Source organism: Coffea eugenioides, chromosome 5, assembly GCF_003713205.1.
Source record: "Coffea eugenioides isolate CCC68of chromosome 5, Ceug_1.0, whole genome shotgun sequence".
In the NCBI taxonomy this organism is placed as follows: Eukaryota; Viridiplantae; Streptophyta; class Magnoliopsida; order Gentianales; family Rubiaceae; genus Coffea; species Coffea eugenioides.
In genome coordinates, this window is record NC_040039.1 from 22,442,574 (window position 1) to 22,450,541 (window position 7,968).

The window sequence follows — 7,968 nt, forward strand, 5'->3', positions numbered from 1 at the left end:
GAAAATAATAAGTTGGTGAATTATAAGTTAAAACCCTGGTATACGCGATTTAAGGAAAAACGGGTGGAACCGACGGGTATCGTTTGTTACCGGATGAGTGCACCACTTGAATACTACTTTATTACCTTAATCTTCTCACTTTTATTTCAGCAAAATTGGCCCTAAATATCTTCTTCAAAGGGCAGAAATTCTTGACCAGAAAATCAAGGAAAAAGAAACAAAATTGACTTCCAATCAAAAGATGACACTTGTCCAATTTTGACCCAAATGAATTGCTATCATCTTAACCTTCTTGAAGCTTCAAATCAGCCACCATTTCTGCACATTCCAACAGTGAGAGTGAGAGAGAAAAGAGGGAAGAAACCATTCAATTTCCATCTTGATTTTAGCTTAATTTGAGTGAAAATCCAAAAAACTAAACCGATTAATCACTAGTTTGGGAGCTTAGGAAGCTTGGAAGCTAAACTTTGCAAGGAGTGGTGGAGGATATCCTTTGTAAGCTTGTTATTGAGGTTTATTGGTTGTCCCTTATCTTTGGTTCTTTATTTTTGGCTTAAGTTGCTATACAACTCATGTTTTGACTAAATTGGTAGCTATCAAGTAGTTGTGATGATTTTGGGTGGATTAGTAAGGTAGGGTTTTGTATTGTTCAGCCCTATTTCTTATTGTGTGGATGGTATATGATGTATATCCCCTCCTTAAAAGAATTTCATCCTCGAAATTCATACGTTTATTCGTAAATAAGTATAAGCAAAATAAAATAGCTATAAGGTTCAATAAAAGCATTTTCAAATCATAAAACAAAAATTAATAAAACACATTGAAAATAACACACTTTCTTTGTATATATCATAGTAATTCACACATCCTACGGGACAGTAACCCTAGGTATTGCTCAGGTACTATACTTAATCAAAACTTGACGAAATACAACCAAGTACGTACGCATGAATAATCAGAGTCCCCAATCTCACTAATATCTTCAATATATCCTAAATGCAGACTATTCGCATCCCCCATGCCTTGGCTTTCACCATTCAAACTTACTCTCATATTACTCGGGATATCGACTTATCATAAAGGTATCACTCTTTGGTACTCGGGTACAAGAATCCAAAAATATGATCATTTTCCACCCGAGTTAGCTACGCTCAAGAGAAAATCAACCACTTTTGAAATTCCTACCCAACATACATATCTAAGGTCCCCAACAATAGACATTTCTTCTACACTTAACAAGCCAATCCCTACAGTCTGAGAACCCTCTCCCGGCACGATCGCAATAGGAGCTCTGATACCATCTGTGACGGCCCCATTTTCCCCTAGGGTGAACCAAAGGGTTCGGCGGACCGCCTGCCCAGCTCTCGCCAGGACTCACTCACTCATATTTCACGCTTACATCCATATACAATAAATAACCTCACAATTCAAACTTATAATATACATCGATGCCCAAATCCAAATACAAAGCTTCTACACAACAAAATACTTCAAAGTGTTTACAATTCGAGTACAATCAACCCTAGTTGGGTACTAGCGCAAGTAAAATTTCAAAATTCAAAACAACTAGACTAAGCTAGTCTGCACACGTCTCATGTGAGAACCCGTAAATTTTCTCATTTTCTAGGTTTTATTCTAGTTAATGGCATGTTTTCCTGCATTTTCTTTATTAGAAAAATTTCTAGATAATTTGTATGAGTCAATATAGTTTTTAGATGATTTTTTTTAGTATCGGTTAGTTTTTGAGAAATTAAAAGCGTATACCGGACGTGGGACCCACTAGTGCGAACAGTTCGGAAAAATTCGGCCTAATAGGTTAAGTTTTGGATACTGGGTTTAATTTACCGGGTGTTATGAGATATTTAGAGGTTACCAAGTGGATTGGTGTGAGAGAGGCAAAAAGTTAGGCAAGCAATTAAGGAAAGTGACATGTGTCACTTAGAGATTAATTCCTACTTTTGACTTACTATTCATTCTTTTACCCTTTTACCAAAATAACTTCAAAATTGACCAAAATTTCTTCATTTCCAAGCTTCTTGTAGCCGGCCACCTTCAAGCAACAAAGGAAGAAAAGCTCTCCAATTTCTTTGCTCCAAGCTTGCTCAATCTTCACTTTTAACCGTTTAATTTTAGTTTTGCTCCATAAAACCCCTCCACTTAGTGATTTTGGGGTGATTGGTGAAGTTGTTTGGAAAGCTAAGGTGTTGAATTGCTTCCTTTCTTGTTTTATAAGGTGAGTAACTAAGGGACTACTCTTTTCCTTCCAATAATGTTTAATTAGCAACTTATGTGAGTTGAGGTGATGATTATTGGTGCTATTTCATGATTTGGGTTAAGATTGATGACATTTTTCTATTTAATCATGTGATTTCTGTTTTAATATGATTTTTATGGTGTAGCCATGTATGATGATTGGGAATGACCTAAACTGAAGCTAGAAGGTGTAATTGGTGGTTAATTGCAGGAAATTTCTGTTTTGGAAGAAATTTGGAAAGTTAGGGTTTCATGTTCTTACATTCTGCCTGGCACTGTAGTTCATAGTTAGAGGCCGAATTGGCCTTGGGTCAAAACATGAAAGTTGTAGGGAATGATATTTTAGAGATGCCTACAAAATTTCAGGTCAATCGGAGCAACGTAACTTGAGAAAAGACTGAAATACCCCTACTTCCCTAGTTCTACCCGAATTTGATAATTGCGTCTGTAATTGGTTAATTTGGTTGGGAATTCTTCTGATTTGGTTGTTGGTGCCTTCTGATGAATTGTATCCTTGTATCTTAGATTTCGATGGCTTTGGAATTACTTAATTTAGACTTAGGTAGCCTGACTTATGATGTTTGAACCAGAATGCGGTTTGTGAACCTATTTTTGCGGTTCTGGTGTCATATCTTGCATTTTTTACCTAGTTACACTCGAAACTGGTCAGAGTAGCCTTCTTCAACATTGTAGCCCTATCTCTTAGTTTCGAAACGTTGTATCTTGCACCTCCATCCGATAATCATAGTGCCAAAACCGTAAAATGATGTCAAAACCTATTTTTTTTGGGTTAAAGCTTAATTCCATTTTCAGATCTTCCTGGTTTACTCTAGTGCTGATACATTCTTATGGAGCCCTATTTTGATAGTATTGGGAATTGGTTTATGACTTGTAATCGAGTCTTATTGTGTTTATTTGAATATTTTAGGGCTTGACTTTCATTTCCGGTCATTTTCCTAGCTAAATTTTGTACTTGAATGACTTTGAGCCTATTGAATGGCTGTTGTGATGAATTTATATTTCGCATGACTTTGGGACTGGCTGAGGAAAATAATGAAGCCATGACGGCTGAAAAAGTAAGCAAATGTAGGGGAAATGCTGTCCAATTTTCTAGGCCGTTTGGTTCCTTTAAGTTTGAATTGCCTTTTGGTAGAAATGAAGGGTTTTTGGGTTGTTTGAGCCTAGGTCTTCATGTTACCTTTTCGTTCCCAAAAATCATGTTTTACACCCTTGCGTTAGTAATTATTTTGGCGAGGCATACGACTGGTAGTTGAGCCTCACATGTGCATTCTGTATACTCGATTTTGGAAGTGGAACCTTCAATTGTTTTAATTTGGTTCTTTTAGGGTTTCTTGGCGATTAAAGCCAATCTAAAGTGAAAACTTTTGAAGTTTCTGTACTGAAACCGGTGAGTGTACTACTCCCCTCACTTGTTGTTTAACTCGATTTCTGTACATGCAATCTGTGATATGAACGACTGAATTATCTATTTATTTTGTTGGAGACGAGGGTGTACTTTATCACACTCGTTCTCATGTCTGTTCATATGCCAATTTTTGGTGTGAACCTGAATCTGTTATCTGTATCGGTATCCGCATCTGTATCTGTTCTGACGTCGTTTGGAAGCTTGTATCCAATGACCTTTCTGTGACCTCTGAGCTCAACACCTGTGGCTAGTTACTCGAGTCGGGCCGGCAAGGGCCTGGTCGATTAGATAACGAACCACGGTAGTCTGTTTTGGGATCTTTGGGTAATGAGACCCTTGATTCCTGTGAGGACCGGAAAATTTTCCGAATTTCTAGGTTTTATTTTATTTAATTGCACACTTTTATACCTTTTCTTTATTAGAAAATTCCCCAGATAATTTTTATGAGCAAATATAGTTTTTTTAAATCATTTCTCTAGTATCGGATAGGTTTTGAGAAATTAAGAGCGTATTTCGAACGTGGGACCCGCTAGGGTGAAAAGTTCGGCAAAATTCGGCCAACTAGGTTAAGTTTTGGATACTGGAATTAATTTACCGGGTGTTAAGAGATAAGTAGAGGGTGCTATTTGGATTGGTGTGAGAGGAAACAAAAAGATAGGGATGCATTAAATAAAGTGACAAGTGTCACTTAGTGATTGGTTGGACTTGAAGACCACTATTCACCTTTTTCCATTTGACCAAATAAATCACAAAAATTACCAAAATTTCACCATTTTCTTCTTCTCTTTGGCCGGCCACTTCAAGAAAAAAAGAAAGGGAAAAGCTCTCCAAGTTTTGCTTTAATCTTGCTCCAATCTACCAAATCAACCATTGAATATTGTTTTTGCTCCATAGAAAACCTTAAGCGAGTGATAGTGAGGTGTTTTGTGGAGTTGTTTGGAAAGCTAAGGTGACTAGTTGCTCTCTCTCTTGTGTTGCTAAGGTAAGTTGTGAAGGACCCCGCTCCTCCCTCTAATGATGCTTAATTCATGAGTGGTGGTAGTATAAGATGCACTTTTATGGATTATATCTTGATTTTTGGTTGAATTGGTGAAGTTTTGTAATTATTGGGAATTTTTCTGTTTTCATATGAATATGATTATGTGGTCATGTATGATGACTGGAAATGATATTTAAGGAAGCTAGAAGGTGGAAAAAGTGGTTAATTGCAAGCAATTTCTGTTTTGGAAGAAATTTGGAAAGTTAGGGTTTTATGATTGTACATTCTGCCCGGCACAGTAGCTCATAGTTAGAGTCCAAATTGGTCTTGGTTTAAAACATGAAAGTTTTAGGTAATGATATTTTAGAGATTCCTACAAAATTTCAGGTCAATCAGAGTAGCGTATCTTGAGAAAAGACAGAATTACCCTTGCTGCCCTGGTTTTACCCGAATTTGATAGTTGCGTCTGTAATTGGTTATTTTGGTTGGGAATGCTTCCGAATTGGTTGTTGAGGTCTTCTTATGAAATGTATCCTTGTTTCTTATCTTTCGGATGGCTTTGGAATCACTTGATTTGGACTTAGGTAGCCTGACTTATGATGTTTGAACCAGAATGCGGTTGGTGAACCTGATTTTGCGGTTCCGGTTTAGTATATTGAATTTTTGACCTGATTGCACTAGAAACTGGTCTGAGTAGCCTTCTTCAACATTGTAGCCCTATCTCTTAGCTTCGAAACGGTGTATCTTTCACCTCCATCCAATATTCATAGTGCCAATGGTGCCAAAACCGTAAAATGATGTCAAAAACTATTTTTATGGTTAGAGCTTAACTTTCATTTCCGGACTTTTCCCTAGCTTGAATTGTACTTGTACTACTTGGAGCTTACTGAACGGCTATTGAATGAACTTATTTTGTGTGTGACTTTGGGACTGGATGAGAAAAATAATGAAGCCATAAATGGCTGGAAATAGAAAAATACAAAGGGCGTGCTGCCCAAATTTTCGCTCGAGGGCTAAGTTTCTATTTCAACTTGTCTATTTTTGGTTTGGCAAATACTATGCCCATTTTCCATCTTAAAACATGATACCTTTTCCATTTGAACCTTCAAATGTTTATTTACTGCTTCATACCAAAATATCGAGGTATGACCTAAGGTTTTCTCAGTCAAGACGTATAGGCCATAATACCTACTTGAATGTATATCGATTTTGAACCACATACACGATTCCGAAAAATAATATTTCTGAGCCTATCTAGTTGGTTTCTGACTTGACTTTGATTTAAGTGTTTTCCATTGGAACTTTTATAACCCTTTGAGTTTGGTTTATGATACCCTAGTTATTTCCGTCCACAGATCCAAATGGTTGTTTTTCACTTTAAAGTCACTTTTATCCGTTTTACTCGTAACTAATTGAGTTCCTTGATTCCACTTACTTGTTTTGCTAGATGAATTGTAATATTCTTTCTCGTTGAATCATAGGTTTTCTTAGTGACCGAGGGTAAAATCCGATAGGACATTTTGGACGTTATTTAGCATAATTCGGTGAGTGTTCCTTGTTTGTTGTATTTTCTTGACTTCATGACTTGTATTGTTGTTTGATAACGTGTTAAGTGCTTTCAATGATTTCCAAAATGAGCTTTCTAGGCGAGTGTGTACTTTATCGCACTTGACCTAAATAAATGTGAAATTTTCAAAGATTGAATGATTGGAACGTACTTGTGCATGAATGTAAGCCTTTTGGCTGAACTGGGCCCTACCCCTTGTTACCGATCGACTCGAGCCAGAAGCGGACTCGGTCGGGCAATTTGGTGACTTGGGTGAACGTTTGGTATACTCGAGTATTACCTTGTAGGTTGGTGGAGGTTGGTGGAGCCTGGCCAATGTCCAGGAGAGGGTGAATGAAATGAACGAACAAACGAACGAACGAGGGTTTTATGTATAAACGAAAATGCATTTTCAAATGAATGAAGGAAAGGGGAATGACAGGAGAACGAACGAACGAACGAACGTATCCTTTTCATGTATGGTTTATTGTACATGTTGAAAATGTTTCTTGACTTATTGTTTGATTTATGGCTTGATTCTATGTTCGGAACCTCACTGAGCTTTTAGCTCATCCCTTTAGTTTTGTTTTCCTTAACAGGGGAAGGCGAGCAAGGGCGAGAGCTCTGTGTCGACTGGCTGGGTCTAGTTTTGGTTTTATTTTGGTTCTCGCCCTAGTGCTTGGCACGGGCTGGTTGTATGGTGACTTGAGAACTTTTGTATTCTCGACGGTTATACTTCTTTCTGAGATAGCAATGTAAATAAGCTTTGTTTTAAGTTTTGGATCCTCGTTTTGCTCTTTCTTGTGGTTCTATTTTTGTTTTGTGTGAGTGAACGACTGAGTCCCGGCGAGAGCAGGGCAGGCGGCCCGCCGAACCCTTTGGTTCGCCTTAGGGGGAGATGGGGCTGTCACAATTCCGGTATACTCGAGTATTACCATTTCTGAACTGAATGGATTTCGGGCCCGATGGGGGTATGTGAGGTGGAAGGAATCGGAGAAAGTGGAGTCTACGGTATTGGTTACTTCTGTAACGTTGACGGAGTGTCAACTGTTATTTCGATCAAGTTTCGGTGAAGCAAATGGGAATTTGGCTCCTGAGAGCCACCCGCATCCTTTCTATCTATGGTGTTTGTTCACTTCTTTATTTGATGCACATATGTGATTAATTGAATATGAAGTTCCATGTTTCTTATTTGCTATTATTTTGGTACCTCATTGAGCGTAAGCTCACCCCTTCCCGTTATCTTTATTTTTCCTTACAGGGAACCACTTTTGGGGCTAAGATGTTTTGATGAACGAGTCGAGCTAGTTTTATTATATTTTTTGTAAAGCTCCTCGATAGTTGAAAACCCTAAATGTATTTTGATCTATGTGACAGCCCCACCTTCCCCTAAGGCGAACCAAAGGGGTTAGCGGACTGCCTGCCCAGCTCTCGCCAGGACTAACGAGCAGTTACACGCGATCTAAAACGTTTCGGGAAAGTAAAAGCGCGCTCGGACAAGCCACAAGTACCAAAATAACAAAATAAAAAAAAATGAAAACGATGAATACATGGAAATTCAACATTTACAACCACATTGGCATGTCAAAAGCTATTCATCATAGGTAGACAAAGTTCGGTTTGCCAATCAAAAGATGAACCCAATACACTTTAGGGTTTCATACAAAGAGCTATTCAAAATAGACATATACATGGCTCAATTTGGCAACCAACAAGTATGATCTTCCAAAATGATCATTTTCCTGTAAGGAAAACAAATGGAAC